Raw genomic sequence first — 17,401 nt, forward strand, 5'->3', positions numbered from 1 at the left:
CCAATGAGAATAGGTGAGATAGGAAGTTCAAAATGGTTGAAATAGTGGCCGTAAATGGATCGAAGTTTCGTTCCAGACACCAAGTGGACCAGGAATTCCAGGCGGATAGGTAGCATCTTCTGGTTCCAGGGGCCCATGAGTCCCATAGTAGTTCCTTAGCAGCCTGCGATAGTTCGCCGACTTGCCAGGAGCCCCTGAAAGCGTCCAAGCCACCAGATGGAGACGATTGTCTAGGATGAGAGGATGCGGATTGCCTTTGGGATCTGTGAGAATGTACTGATGATGAGGTAGTAGGAGAGGATCGTAGCATGATAGAGCTAGGAGATCTGGGAACCATGGTTGTCCCCTCCATAGTGGAGTGATGAGTACCAGCGAGGTTTGCTGGTTCTTCAGGTAGTGTATGGTCCTCGCTATCATGGCGAAAGGAGGGAAGGCGTAGGCTCCCGTGATTGGCCATGGTTGTAGAAATGCGTCCACTGCTGTGCACTCCGGGTCCGGGAGCCAGCTGAAGTATGATTTCATTTGTCTGTTGTTGCAGGACGCAAATAGATCTAGGTGGAGTGGTCCTAGGCGATCCGCGATGTGGTTGAAGATTTGTGGATCCAATTTCCAGTCGCTGGTGTCCCGCCAGTGGCGTGAGAACCAATCCGCTGTGAGGTTCGTCTCTCCTGGGAGGTATTCCGCCGTGAGGGAGATGTTGCGAGGTAGGCAGAAGTTGAAGATGTCTTTTGTTATTTCTGATAGGAGCCGGGAGCGGGCTCCGCCTAGGCGGTTGATGTAGCGGACTGCGGAGATGTTGTCCATCCGGAGGAGGATGCAGCAGTCCGACTTGTCCTTCGCTAGGCTTCGGATAGCGAAGGACCCCGCCAGAAGTTCTAGGCAGTTTATATGTAAGTTGAGGTCCTGGGATGTCCAGGCGCCTCCTGTCGATGCATTTCCGCTCGTTGCGCCCCATCCCCAGAGGCTGGCGTCTGATTCTAATATCATGTCGGGAGCCTTTCCGAAGATGGCTCGGCCGTTCCACGCCTCCATGCTGTCCAGCCACCATCTGAGTTCGTGTCTGACTTCCTCTGTCATCGGGACCAGCTGGTCGTAAGAGGGGTTTTCCCTGAGGAAGGAAGCTTTGAGACGTTGCATTGCCCGGTAATGAAGTGGACCCGGGAATATAGCTTGAATGGAAGCAGAGACAAGTCCCACTATGCGTGCGAGGGCGCGGAGTGGAATGGTGTGGCAGCGGATGGCTCTGCGTAATTCCTTGCGGATGGCTGAGATTTTTGCTGTTGGCAGCCGTAGGGTGCTGGAGATGGAATCTATCTCGAATCCCAGGAATTGTACCGTCTGTGACGGGGAGATAGCCGACTTCTGAAAGTTCACTATGAAGCCCAGAGATGACAGGAGATCCGTGGTATACCGTGTGTGACGCATCAGTCTGAGTCTGTCTGAGCAGAACAGTAGGAGGTCGTCTAGGTATATGATGCAGCGAATTCCTTGCGCTCGAATATGTGCGACCACGGGCTTCATCAGTTTGGTGAAACACCATGGGGCCGAGCTGAGGCCCGAAGGGGAGGCACGTGAATTGCCAGGGAAGGCCTTGCCAATGGAAACAAAGGTATTGTCTGCAGGATTGGTGGACGGGAACTGATAGGTAAGCGTCCTTGAGGTCTAATCTCGTGAACCAATCCTTGTCTTGTAGCAGGTCTCGTAGAAGATGTATGCCTTCCATCTTGAAGTGGTTGTAAGAAACGAATTAGTTGAGTAGACGTAGATTTATGACGGGCCGAAGATCTCCCGTTTTCTTCTTTACCAAGAAGATGTTGCTGAAAAAGCCTAGAGGGTCGGAGGCGGGTTCGATCGCGCCTTTCGAGTATAGGGTTTGAAGTTCGTCGTCGATGAGAGAGGTGTCTATCCTTGAGCTGTGGACGGGACGTGGAAGTTCCGTCTGTCGCGGTTCGTCTACGAAGTCTATGACGTAGCCTTGTACCGTCTGAAGGACCCATGCGTCCGTGGAGATGGAGGTCCATTCCTGAAAGAAAAGGGATATACGACCTGCTGTATGCATGGGGAGAGGAGAATGAGTGAAATGGTTGCTTACCTGAGGAAAAACGAGCTCTGCCTCGGGTGCGTGGTCCTCGACCTCTGTCTGCTCCTCGAGTGTAGGAGTATGGGCGATATCCTGCCTCTGTATAAAAAGGTTGGGGTCTCGTAGAGCGGGGGCCTGAAGGCCAAAAGCGGCTGGCAGCACGGCCCCTTTGGCGGCCAGCCCGTCCAAAAACACCCCTGGTAGGGTTTTGTCTAAAGACTCTACTGTCAGGATCGGGTCAGGGATCCAACACGCAGAGTACAAAGAGTAGCTGATACGTATACCGGACCTTAGAATGGCCGGACTTAACGTAATACTACGTATAGAATGGTCAGGGACAAGCCGAGGTCGAGGGAACGAGAAGACAGGTAAGCGAGAGACAAGCCGGGTCAGGATAACAGAAGACAGGAAGTAATAGCAAAGCCGGGTCAAAACCAAAAGACAAGAGAATACCAGAGCACTGTGTGACTAGGGAACTAGAACCACGACAGGGCAATGAGTGAATGGGAGAGACAGGTTAAATACCCCGGTTACCGTGAGTAGACCCGCCTCCGATGAGTCCTGAGTGGTTCTCACTCACTTGAGTGACAGATCGGTCCGGGCTAACGTCATGACGTCGGGCAGCGTGCGTGACGTCATAAAATGAGCCGGATCCCTCGCGGCCGGTTTGAGAGTGACTAGGAGAGCCGCGAGGGATGGAGGAAGTCGACCTGCTGGAGGGATAAACTATTAAGTCTCTACCTCTTTTGGTGGTAGAGACCTCAGGTACCCTGACAGTACCCCCCCCCCCCCTCAGATACGCCCACCGGGCGGAAGGAACCGGGACGAGACGGAAAGCGTGAGTGAAACGCCCTGCGAAGGCGAGGAGCATGAACATCCTCTTGTGGTACCCAACTCCTCTCCTCAGGACCATATCCCTTCCAGTCGACCAAATATTGTACTCTCCCCCGAGAGATACGAGAATCAATGATGGAGTTAACTTCATACTCCTCCTGACCCTCCACCTGAACAGAGCTAGGAGGGGCGATCGTGGAGGAGAATTTGTTACAAAATAAGGGTTTCAGCAATGAAACGTGGAAAGAGTTCGGGATGCGTAAGGCAGCAGGAAGAGCTAGACGGTACGCTACTGGGTTAATTCGAGTCAAGATCCTGTAGGGACCAATATAACGGGGAGCGAATTTCATGGAAGGAACCTTAAGTCGAATATTCCTAGTACTTAGCCAAACTCTATCACCTGGAACAAAATTCGGAGCCGCCCTTCTACGTTTATCAGCGTGTCTCTTCACCAGCATAGAATTGTGTAGAAGAATTTGTCGAGTCTGGTCCCACAACTTCCTCAAATTGGCAACATGGACATCAACCGACGGTACACCTTGGGAAGGTGAAACCGAAGGAAGAATAGCTGGATGAAAGCCATAGTTCATGAAGAAGGGGCTAGAATGAGTAGAGTCGCAAACGAGATTGTTGTGCGCAAACTCCGCCCAAGGAATCAAACCGACCCAATCGTCCTGGTGTTCGGACACAAAACAACGTAAATATTGTTCAATTTTTTGGTTGGTACGTTCGGCAGCTCCGTTAGACTGAGGATGATAAGCGGTAGAAAAATTCAATTTGATGCCTAATTGAGAACAGAATGATCTCCAGAAACGTGAAACAAATTGAGAGCCTCTATCAGAAGTAATTTCAGAGGGTATCCCATGCAGGCGAAAAATCTCTTTTGCAAATATCTCCGCCAATTCAGGAGAGGTAGGAAGTTTAGGTAAAGGCACGAAATGTGCCATCTTGGTAAACCTATCAACTACCGTGAGGATAACAGTGTGCTTTTTCGAAACAGGCAAATCTACGATAAAGTCCATCGCCAAACAGGACCAGGGTTTCTCTGGAACTTCCAGAGGATGTAAAAGGCCACAAGGAAGCGAATGCGGTAGTTTAGTCCTGGTACAGACCTCACAGGCTCCGACAAAATCCTTAATATCCCTCCGTAAAGAAGGCCACCAGAAATCCTTGGAGATCAAGGAATAAGTTTTGCGGACGCCTGGATGGCCCGCCACCTTACTTTCGTGAAGACACTGTAAGAGCTCCAGTTGGAGTTCAGGAGGAACGAATTGTCTAGACGCAGGAGTCAGTGTAGGTGCCAGATGCTGCAAGCTCCTGATCTGATCAAGAAGCGGAGAATGGATTTTGAGAGTAGTGTTAGCGATAATGTTACACTTGGGTACTATAGAGGACAAAACCGGCTCGGATATGGCAGAAGGTTCATATTGGCGAGACAAAGCATCCACTTTAGAATTCTTAGAACCAGGCCTATATGTGAGTATGTAGTTGAAGTGAGTAAGGAATATAGACCAACGAGCTTGCCTCGATGATAATCGTTTGGCCTCCCCAATATACGATAAGTTTTTATGATCTGTCAAAATAGTAACCGGATGTAAAGTACCCTCCAATAAATGTCTCCACTCCTTTAGGGCCATGATAACCGCTAGGAGTTCTCTGTCACCAATGTCATATCTACTCTCAGTACCTGATAATTTTTTAGGAAAGAACCCACATGGATGTAATGGTTTATCCACACCCAACCTTTGGGACAGAATGGCACCTATACCTGTCTCAGAGGCGTCAACTTCGAGTAGGAAAGGCAGAGTAGTATCAGGATGAACTAAAATTGGTGCGGAAGCAAACAGCTCTTTGAGAGTCTTAAAAGCCAGAAGTGCTTCAGTAGACCAATTCTTAGTATCAGCCCCTTGTCTGGTCATATTTGTGATGGGGGCAATGATAGAAGAGTATCCCTTAATGAAACGTCTGTAGTAATTAGAGAACCCAATAAATCTCTGAATAGCCTTGAGACCTTTAGGTAAAGGCCAATCTAAAATGGATTGGAGCTTCTCCGGATCCATTTCAAACCCCTCTCCAGAAATTACGTAACCAAGGAAGGTAGTTTGGGATTGGTCAAAGCTGCATTTCTCTAATTTGCAGTATAATCCATGCTGAAGGAGTTTGTGCAAAACCCTTCTGACCTGTCTGTGGTGAGTCTCAATATCCCTGGAATGTATAAGTATATCATCGAGGTATACGATAACACAATCCTGTTGAAACTCCCTCAGAACCTCATTAATTAGATCCTGAAATACCGCCGGGGCATTACAGAGACCGAAAGGCATTACAGTATACTCATAGTGCCCAAATCGAGTATTAAAGGCAGTCTTCCACTCGTCTCCTTCCTGAATTCTCACTAAGTTATAGGCACCTCTAAGGTCTAACTTAGTGAAAATCTTGGAACCCTTTAATCGATCAAAAAGTTCGGTGATCAAGGGGATCGGATAGGCATTTCTAATGGTTATCTTGTTCAGACCTCGGTAGTCAATGCAAGGTCTTAAAGAACCATCCTTCTTTTTAACAAAAAAAAATCCAGCCCCAGCAGGAGAGGAGGATCTCCTAATGAACCCTTTGTCTAGGTTTTCACGAATATACTCCTCTAAGACTACGTTCTCATTCGTAGACAAAGGGTATACGTGACCCCTAGGGGGCATAGTACCAGGAAGTAAATTAATTTTGCAATCAAAAGGCCTATGTGGTGGTAAAGTATCAGCCTTTCCTTTGTCAAATACCTCCTTTAAATATATATACAAGGACGGTATCTGTACCTTAGTAGAGTCGGTAGAGTTATTAAGTGTGTGAGTACTACAAAGAGGTGACACTTTCTTTAAACAACTCTCTTGACAACCCTGACCCCACGAAACTATCTCCCCAGATTTCCAATCTATACTGGGGTTATGTTTCTTAAGCCAGGAGTATCCCAGAACTATGGGAACAGAAGGAGATGAAATGAGTAATAGAGATATCTCCTCCTTGTGTAGAATACCAGTAGTTAAGTTAAGTGGTGTGGTTTCCCGGAAAATCACAGGCTCAACTAAAGGTCTACCATCAATGGCTTCAACAGCCAAAGGTGTCTTCCTTAACTGGGATGGGATAGCGTGTTTGGTGAGAAAAACTTGGTCGATAAAGCTCTCAGCAGCTCCGGAGTCTATCAATGCCATAGTCTCTAAAGTTCCCTCCTCCCAAGTTAAAGAGACGGGTAATAGGAGCCTAAGTTCTTTGTAATTATGAATAGAGGACAAAATCGAAACACCCAAGGTCTGTCCTCTATAGGAACTTAGGTGCGAGCGTTTCCCGGACGGCTGGGACAGTCCAAACGTAAATGACCTCTGACTCCACAATACATACACAGTCCCTCCTTTCTCCTGTACTGTCTCTCCTCCTCTGACAGACGAGTCAGGCCTAACTGCATAGGTTCTGGAAACTGGAGTTTTGGTCTCATAGCTTTGAAATGATGGGGCTAGTCTAAAGGAAGATCTACCGGTTCTATCTCGAGTGTTCTGCCTCTCCCTTAGTCGTTCGTCAATGCGAGAGATAAAGGAAATTAGATCTTCCAAATTCTCGGGAAGCTCTCTCGTCGCTACCTCATCAAGTATTACATCAGATAATCCGTTTAAAAATACGTCTATGTAAGCCTGTTCATTCCACTTTACCTCTGCCGCCAAAGACCTGAACTCTAGTGCGTAATCCACAAGTGTTCGGTTGTCTTGTCTAAGGCGCAACAGCAATCTAGCTGTATTGATCTTCCTGCCAGGAGGATCAAAAGTTCTTTTAAAAGCAGCTACAAAGGCAATATAGTTATAGACTAAAGGATTATCATTCTCCCACAACGGATTAGCCCATCTTAGAGCTTTCTCAATGAGCAAGGTGATAATAAATCCCACCTTTGCCCTATCAGTAGGGTAGGAACGGGGTTGTAGCTCAAAATGAATACTGATCTGGTTCAAAAAGCCACGACACCTCTCAGGAGAACCAGCATAACGTACAGGTGGAGTAACTCGGGAAGAAGCACCTACAGTAGCTACCTCTAGACCTGAACCCCCAGGAGGAACAGGAGTATTACGCATCTCCTCAGGTGGATTAATAGGACGAGATAGTAACGCCTGTAGTGCTAGTGCCATCTGATCCATCCTATGCTCCATGGCGTCAAACCTAGGATCAGGAGAACCAAGCTGACAATTTGTACCTGCAGGATCCATGGCCCTGTCGTAATGTCAGGATCGGGTCAGGGATCCAACACGCAGAGTACAAAGAGTAGCTGATACGTATACCGGACCTTAGAATGGCCGGACTTAACGTAATACTACGTATAGAATGGTCAGGGACAAGCCGAGGTCGAGGGAACGAGAAGACAGGTAAGCGAGAGACAAGCCGGGTCAGGATAACAGAAGACAGGAAGTAATAGCAAAGCCGGGTCAAAACCAAAAGACAAGAGAATACCAGAGCACTGTGTGACTAGGGAACTAGAACCACGACAGGGCAATGAGTGAATGGGAGAGACAGGTTAAATACCCCGGTTACCGTGAGTAGACCCGCCTCCGATGAGTCCTGAGTGGTTCTCACTCACTTGAGTGACAGATCGGTCCGGGCTAATGTCATGACGTCGGGCAGCGTGCGTGACGTCATAAAATGAGCCGGATCCCTCGCGGCCGGTTTGAGAGTGACTAGGAGAGCCGCGAGGGATGGAGGAAGTCGACCTGCTGGAGGGATAAACTATTAAGTCTCTACCTCTTTTGGTGGTAGAGACCTCAGGTACCCTGACATCTACGCATAGAAGTCTGAGCCTTGTTTAAGGATGCGTAGACGTTTACATGTCTGCTTAGCTCTTTTAGGAAAGCTTCTCCAAAGAGCTTGCCCTGTGCCATAGGACCTAGTTCCTTGGTGCCCAACTCCACCAATTTCCCGTCAATGCGGAGAAGTGCTGCTTTGCGTCGCTCAGATGATAAGGCGACATTGGCATTACCCACAAAACAAAAGCACCTTTGTGCCCATTCCCGCACATCATGCGCCCATTCTCGTACCATAGTAGCGTCAAATTGATCGGCTTTGGTTAGGGCGTCGTCAGCTAAAAACATAATTCTGGACAATGGTCCCACAGCATCCAGGAGTTTATCCTGTACCCCTCTGAACCCTTTCTCCACACCTTTGCGTGGGTCGCGGCCACCTCGCGACATAAAGGTGGTCATCACCTGGTCAAATTCTGGAGTGTCCGCAACGCGGTCAGGTAAAAACGGTCGTGGGCATTCCGACCTTAAGCGGTTGCGGACTGTCTTGTCCATGGACTTCCGTAACCAGAGGTGCATGAACCTCGCTAAATGGTCGGGCGGTGTCCAGTCGCTTGAGCGTGGGTGTCGTATTTTTCGTGGGTCAAAAAGTTTTTGCCCCAACGGGTCTAATATAGTGTCTTCGTCTTCTTGCGGGGTCTCCGCATTGTCTGGTTCATGGGGTTCTCCCGTGAACGTGTGTTGTGGGAAAAAGGATTGGGATCCTGAATCTGCCTCCCAAGCGTCTTCATTGGAATCTGAGTCATCCGCTTGCCATTCATCTATGATGGCCAGGGGTTTAGCTTGCGATTCTTCTTCATCTGAAGAGTACTCATGTTGCGGGTTCGGGGTGGTGGCTATAGCGGGTTTAGCGCGTTTGGCGGGAATTTTGCCTTTAATAGGGTTTTGGAGACCCTTTTCGCCTTTCCAGTGGCGTTTGCCCGTGAAAGTTTCTGGGCTTTTGCGTGATTCTGGTTCGTCAGAATCTGAGTCATTGCGGGTTGTGTGGGTTTTTGATGGTTTCCTCTTGTCGGGACCAGAGGCCATCATTTTGGAGAGAACTTTCTCCATGGAGGCGGATACGGCCTCGTTTACCATATTTTGGAGCTCTGTTGTCTGAGAGGTCTCCATAATGCCTGAATATGTTTGGCACAGGGCGTGTAATAGAGGTCAGTTTATGTTGTATAGTGACAGAAATAAGCTGTTGTGATATCTTTATGCGAGCCCCAGCAGGGTGTAATAATTTGTTTTCGTTGTACAGAGTACAAATTACCCCAGCAGGGTTCAATAAAAGGTAATGGTTTGAGAAAACCAAATAACCCCAGCAGGGTTGTAAATATATATAATACCCCAGCAGGGTATGTAGTGGTATGAAAGGGAAGGTTATACCTTCAGCGTTCTGTCCAAAGGCAGAGTACAATGCCAGAAGTTAGTAATAGATAGTGCCAGTAAGGCAGGATGCAAACCACTGGTTGGGATTTTTTGTTCTGGGCCTCACCCAGGTTGTAGAGGTGGCCACAAAGCGACCTCTGTAGCAGCACAATTTAAGGGCAGCACCCCAAGCATGCACCGGTTAAAATACCTAAGTGCTTAAACAGCTTTAAGCTTAACTGACCTCAGCGATAAGTATCGTACAAAATCCGTGAAGGGAGCTCCTGTGTGTCCCTCGCGGCACTCGCGGCACTCACAAAATGGCGTCCGTAATCTCGCGAGATGCGGGATTAAAGATGGCCGCCGCGAGTGTATCCGCGGCTGGAGCCGGGCCGCGGGAACTGAGTGAGAAAAAAGGCCGATAGCCGGTAAAGTTCTGGGGCCGCCCGAGGGCGGAATAGAATAGACGGAAAAAGGGGGAAAGAACCGGGAGCGAAGTTGCTGGAAAGCAACCAGTCCCAGTAAGGAGCATAAGAATTAAGATAGTTAGAAATAGATAAATACAGATAGGAATGATAATAATATAATAATATAATAATAATAATATAAGAATAGGAAAATATGTAAAAGAATATATAAGCGATAACAATGAAAAACATATATAAATTATGAGGTAATAGGGAAGAGCCAAAAACTCTGACCTGTCTGCGATGGAGCAGTAAAGAAAGAGAGGGAGGAGCCTGTTCACAGGGACTATATGCTCACTGTTTTGCATTTTGATTGGTTTAAATGTTTTCACTTTCTTTACTGCTGTGGAGTTTAGTAAAGAGAGTAATGCAAAATAGGAAGCCTCCTGTCATGTGATAAAATTTACATTTAAAATACATAACTTGGGTAATATTCGGTATATTAACATGGTTGGACGTTCGGTAGATAGCTGGGGTCTGAGCGCACATTTCGTGAAAGTACCGCTCTGATCCCAGCTCATCCAACCGAACGCCGCACAAAATACATATTATACTTATGCTTGCTTCAAACTACCGATTGAGCTTAGGAGACCACATTACCGAAAGACCGGGGCTCCCGAACGGCTTGGAAGTCCAGCGGTATTCGTGCCATCGAGTAGCCGATTTTAGTTCCAGGCGCTCGACGACCAAATACCGCTGGGCGAACAAAGGATCCAAAATGGCCAACCGCCGCATGGTCGGTAGTCGAACGACGGCCACCCTGAATCCTCTTAAATACCGATTGCAACATTGTTGCAATCCTTAATGGGGGCCACACAACCTCCTGTGTGTGGTCTCCATTCGGTAGTTTGTTCGTTTCACGAATGGTGCTGATACCGGAGAAACTGACGGAAGCCAAGCACAGAGAGATGGACACAGGTTTCTTTAGGAAGGAAGAGATTCTTTATTCGATTCACCGAACGGGACTCAGAGGGACTAATGTCACCAAAATACAATAAGATCTGAGCCCCGGACAATAGTGTAGGCTCCTTATATAGGCATGTAACTCCACCCATAATCAGCTCCACCCACACATACTCTTACCCAATCAATCGAACAAGAACTAACTTCCTGTTTGACCACATGGCTTGCCCAGCACAATGGAGGAGGGGAATACTACATCCTGTATTCTCGCACATGCTCCATACACTACTGATTGTATCTTTGCCACGTGCAACCAACCGACCGATACACCAGTATATGCACGTACACATGCCACGTGGTAATCTCGGCCTACTAAATTTATTTTTACCGAGATTCCACCACATTCCCCCCTTTGATGCTTCTGCTATTTTCACAATTCCAGAGGCATCACTTAACCATAGTTTGCATATACCTCAGGTTGCCATGAACCAGACCAGACTTTGCGACTCCCTAAAGACATGAATCCCTCAACATTGCTCTTCCTGTACTGGTTCTCCCTGATCTAGAGCCTCATATCTATATATGGCCATTATCTGTGCAGCAGCCTTTCTCTCTGCTATATTTTCTATAATGCCCTGCACAGACCTAACTACCAAAGGAACAAGACATGGTAGGAGAAGACACAGCATTAAGATTAGCATGACTCCACCTACCAATGCCTTAAGTCCTCCAAACTGCTCATACCAATTACCAAACCAACTACTTGGATTATACCCTTTCCATACCTGAGTAGGCACATGCGCTAGTTTAACCATATGGCTAGTAAGCTCAGCTATTGCTTGCCCTTCATCATCTATTTGAAGACAGCAACTGCTTAGGTTAAACTTCCCACATACACCTCCCTCTACTGCCAATAGGCAATCCAAAGCTAACCTATTTTGGTAAACGGCTGTCCTCATCCTAGTATTATGCTTCGCTAGGAGATTGAGCGCTTGTGATGTCTCATTGGTAATTATCTCAACCACTGCCTGTAACCTTATAATACGGTTGAGCATATATATTGGGGTTCTATATCCAAAAGTACCATCCTCTGCCCATGTAGCTGGCCCATAATAATCTATAATACGCTGGGGAGGCCATTCATTATCTTCCCAGGTACCTATCTCTATGGGTCCCCTTTTCTTCCTATGATTCACATCATATACTTTAACTCCCAAAGTCTCTCCTGTTTCAATAGGCAACAGAAGAAGGATGGTTTGAGCATACCTAACACACATGCCCCTTCCCAGTCCTGCGGTAACTCCGAATAGGCCTTCTTACCACAGATCCAGTACAAATTTGCCGGGGCTTTCCAACTAGATGTGATAGATCACACCATACGTCCTTTAAATTGGCATAACTTGCAAACGGGTTAGGTGGTTCTGAGACATTTGAAGCCGACCACCAAGTTGTATTCTTTGTATTATCATCATAAGCTTTTTGCCCTAGACAAGTCAATTCTCCTACAGATGTATTAAACATTATTCCTTTCCTTGCTATGCAAACATAACCTATAATGGAGGTCTTTAATCGCCACTCAGATTTACCTCTAACACTCATTTGATAATCGGCTTGAGAAGATATTATTTGTTCAATTGTCTCAGAACCAGAATACATTACCTCCTTTGCTTCCCAGGGCCATTGGTCTCCCATGTTAGTACCTCCACACACATAGCAGTTGGTCACATTAAGACTACCAGCAATACTCTCAGCTAAATCAATAAACAGGTTTTTAGCATTATGGGGGATCTTATTTTCTACACTCATCTCTTCATAAAAAGAATGGAAAACCTGATGAGTTTGGGATGCTACGGTATCGGTCTCTATCCCTATAAATGATATTGTCCCAGGATCCAAACCCATCCCATATATCTGGAACCCAAATAAGTTTCCGAACCTATCTATAAATTCTTCAGGATTATTAATAAGTATATGGACTGGGTTACAATAATAGACGTACAATATGGTTTTGTAGGCAACTTAGTAACAATCATATCCTTATCTACAGTCTGTCCCCAAGTTGCCCACCCCACACAAGACCAATATGGACAATAATTATAATCCCTATCTGGGCATTTTGGATTTCCATACTTGTTTTTACTACTGGGACAAATATACTTATCATTGGACCCGTACGCTCTTTCCCATTTACGATCCCCGCATACATTCCACGGTTTTCTACCACTTGATATCGCCTTACATGCATCAAATAGCAGAACACCTGAAGAATGTACGGTTTCTAATACTGTTTTATTTATTAGGGTCCCCTGTGGGTCTCCATTCCGGAGGGTCAACCAAATTGTACGGGGTTGATACTCCGGACTGAAGCACTTAGGTTCTCCTACTCCTAAATGGCATCCACTATAATCTATACCTAAGTATCTACACCTATATACATATCCTTTACACTCATATTGTGAATGCCAAATTAGGGTCTGGGAAATGTGATTACCTGTTTTAGTAGTCTTAATGCAAACCTCACAGCAAGGTGTGTCGGTACCTCTACCTTCCTGAATAATTAAAATCACAAAAATATACATTATCAAGAGCACTTCTTTCGACGTCTTCATCCTCATTCTTCGTCCGTCCGATGGCACCTCAGCTTCCAGGATGTAAGGGCTGCAAGGAATGGAGTTCTTCAGGACCTCTCTTCCCTTCACAGAGGTCCCTTCAAGACACTCTGGCTATGTCACGTGGGTAAGTGGTCAGGCTTTATTATGGCCGTCAAAACACTCACTTGCTGATCTCTTTAAACACACTTGAAATCCCGATATCTCCTCGTCAGTCCGACTGAGTCGTGCGGTTTAACCGGATCTTGTAGGGATTCTCTGGATCTGTTGTAGCTTGCCAAGAATCTACTGCTGCTGGTTTAACCCTGGAGTGATGAATCCACGGTGTCACTTCAGCCACCTTTATAGCTGTAGGGGTAGACAAAAGAACAACATAAGGACCCCTCCACTTAGGCCCTAACGGTACACTGTTCCACTCTTTAATCCATACTTGATCTCCTGGATGATAACTATGAACAGGGGGATAAATATTCACAGGTAATCTATCTTGTACCCATTTCTGTACCTCCTCCATAGTTTTACCCAACTCTACAACCTGCTACCGGGTAATTCCTTCTCCCAACTGACTCAAATCCCCCCTTAAGTTACCAAGTACGGGAGGTGGACGCCCATACATGATTTCAAAAGGTGAGAGACCCATCCTTCTGGTATGTGCACTACGAATGCGCAACAGAGCTATGGGCAAAAGAACATTCCACTTAAGTTGAGTCTCTTGACACATCTTTGCCAATTGGTTCGTAATAGTTCTGTTCATCCTTTCCACTTTCCCAGAACTCTGAGGTCTATATGCCGTATGAAGCTTCCACTTAATACCAAGCATATGAGTCAGTTGTTGTAGGCACTGGTGAACAAAGGCTGGACCATTATCCGATCCTATAGAACATGGTAGTCCATATCGGGGTATTATTTCTCGCAACAGGAATCGCAGAACTTCTCCTGCTTTCTCTGTACGAGTAGGACATGCTTCTACCCAACCTGAGTAGGTACACACAACTACTAGTAGGTAGCGATGTCCACCGGATTTAGGCATTACCGTATAGTCTATTTGAAGATCGGACATAGGGAGTCCCCCCATATTCTGAACTCCCGGTGGTTTCACTGGTCCTTGCCTTGCATTATTCTTGGCACATATCACACATCTTTGTACAATGGCTTGAGTCAAGTTGGACAATCTTGGTATGTAGAAAACATAAATTTTACTTACCGTAAATTTCTTTTTCCTGAAGATTAGAGGCAGTGCTTATACCAATGGGATTTCATCTAGAAGGACAAAAAACAGGCAGGCAAAAACTTTTCAAGGACCTCCCCCAATTAACCTTTGGCCTTATAAATAGCTTCCTCTCCAAGATATCCCCAGAAAATACAAAAGCCGACCAACCGTACCACTCAGACTATGAACAAATATGGGGGGGAAGTAGCACTGCCTCTAATCTTCAGGAAAAAGAAATTTACGGTAAGTAAAATTTATGTTTTTCCTTTCAGATTAGAGGCAGTGCTTATACCAATGGGATATACTAAAGCAATCCCTTAGGGCGGGACTCAAGTCTCACTGCAAAAAAAAATATCTGCAACCAAAGTTGCATATACCAAGAACAACAGACCAAAGTGAGTGCAGAAAACACCTCGTGGCCGTTATGAGAACGAGAGAACGACAGCCGAAAACCTCAGGCAACCGATCTGAACAAAACTGATCGAAGGAGCTTCAAAGGTGTTAGATGAGAAAACTCTAACGAATGCAGACATTTAAGGCAACGTAGACGCCCAGGCAGTGGAATTAAACTTCCAAGACCCTAGAACGCTGTTGGAAAAAGTTAGAAAAATAGTGTTAGATGGAAGATAGAGAAAATTTAACGAATCCAATGTAACTCCACTTCTCCTGCTGAAAATAGAAAGTTGAAGTCCTTTAATAATTTGGGCAACTACCCCCAAAGACCTAGACTGAAGACTCCAATCAGCAGAGTAACAAACCCCAAAAGAAGATCCCTTGCGGAAAAGATCTCCTGAAGACAGGAACAAACTACAAAGAGCCTAGCAGATACTGGTGATCTGGAGACCAACCTCTGAAAATCAACTGATTACTGAAATTCGACCTTGAGGGGCTCTGGCTTTAAACCATATGCAAAGCCCATCCGAAGAAGAAAGAAGAGGTTAAAACTTTGAAGCGGACGCCTGTTTTTCTAAGGACCAATATCTTAAAAAACAACACCTTCCATACTTGGAATACATTTTGGAACAAGATCCATTTATAGTAAGAGAACTTGTCAATAATATCCTGAGACAAAACCTTATCCTTCAGTATCTGGTATACATAAACCAGGTAGTCAGATTGAATTACAACAATTTTGAGAAGCGGTAACCTTGAGAATTCCAGGGTGACTATTTACAGTTACAGCCCCCCAAAAAAAACCTGTGGAACATTTTAGATGAATGGTGAAACAGCTACTTGCCACCATGGGAGGAAGACTATCATTCTCACCTTTCCCATCCTATAGGATCTCAGGGAATAGGGAACCAGGAGGAAACTATAGGTTAGACTGGAATACACAAAAAAGAAAAGGAAACCAAAGCATACGGCTCTGTCCAAGCTTGTCCAACGAAACACTTCATGCTGTTTGATCTAGAAGTCCCAGTTCCATAACTGGAAAATCAAATTATTACTATCGTTAGAGTGAAGATTAAGGAGTCTGAACCAATCTGCTTGGTAATAACTGTTGACTACTTAATTATACCGCTAAACAGAGGAATATTAAGTTCAATGCATAAGTGAACAGATCTAATAAAAATTAATCCAAGCAAGTCCAGGAACAAGATTTTTCAAACAAGATGACCTTGTATGTACATAATTGCTAACGAATGTGGAACTATCTGACCAGATCCGGATAAGAAAATATCTGGTCTTTATCTGAAAGGCAAAGAGCTATCCAGCTAGCCTTCAGTCCTATGTAGTCGGATAAGATTTTACAAATTATCTCAGCTAAATTCCCTTTTACTGCAAAATCTTATTAGTAACCAAAACCGTACACTTCCTGAAAGGGGAATTATTCATCAGAAGATTGATTAGCATCCACCTGTATTCTGTCGGAACACCCTAAACTTTAGGGGCTGGTGTACAAAATTAATTAGATGCCCCTGAGGAAGCAGAATTGTAGAGATTCAACAAATTTATGGATGGCAATATTTTACATAGTGAGAGCATCTCAAGCGGCAATTGCCATAAGAATTTTCTTAAAAAACTGAAAAATGCAGATAAACCTAGGCAGAAAACCAACTCAGTCATATCGTATCCATTTGCAGGGAACAATTTGAAACTGGTGGAATTTACTTACGGCACCTGAGGTTCCTAGTTAGTCTCCCATACAAGTACTAACCAGGCCCAAGCCTGGATGGCTTCCGAGATTTGACCAAGTTAGGCATTTACAGATTGGTATGGTCGTAGACTACACCATGATCCATAGGTTTGCAGTCGTACTAGAATTTTCTTCAAACCCAGAAACATGAGGAAGAAATAAATTCTTATGAAGACTAGTTCATACAGGTTACCATCTTTAATGGCGGAAGCGAGACTGATTACATAGATATCCAGTCAGAATAAGACAATACCCCTGATTAACACAGGAAAGGAATTTAAGCATGCGTGGGATAGGCATAAGGCTATCCTAACTATAAGATAAAGCCAGAGACTAATGAAAGTATTTAGAAAACTGAGCAGACTAGATGGGCCGAATGGTTCTTATCTGCCATCACATTCTATGTTTCTATCCAGGCTTTCCTTAGCCATAATTGGGAAACAGAGGCTAGAACAGAACAAATATCTGCAAACCGCACTACAACCTGTTTGATGCAGGCTCTGCAGGAATCAATAGCAGAAGAAGTACTTTAAATCTGGAATACCAAACAACAGCCTTACCTGCTATAGGCTTTCAATAGCCGCATTTGGGAAGCAGAGGCTAGAGCAGATAGAATAGCTGCAACTGCATTACAAAACCTGTTTGATGCAGACTCCGCTGGAATCAATATCAGAAGTAATTCTTAAAATTGCAATTCCAACCAACAATCTTACCTGATAGAGGCTTTCCTTAGCATATTTGGGAAGCAGAGTCTAGAGCAGACAGAATATCTGCAACTGAATTTACAAAACCTGTTTGATGCAGACTCCGCTGGAAACAATATCAGAAGTAATTCTTATAATTGCAATTCCAACCAACAATCTTACCTGATAGAGGCTTTCCTTAGCATATTTGGGAAGCAGAGTCTAGAGCAGACAGAATGTCTGCAACTGAATTTACAAAATCTGTTTGATGCAAACTCCGCAGGAATCAATATCAGAAGTAATTC

Source organism: Pelobates fuscus, chromosome 5, assembly GCF_036172605.1.
Source record: "Pelobates fuscus isolate aPelFus1 chromosome 5, aPelFus1.pri, whole genome shotgun sequence".
Lineage (NCBI taxonomy): Eukaryota > Metazoa > Chordata > Amphibia > Anura > Pelobatidae > Pelobates > Pelobates fuscus.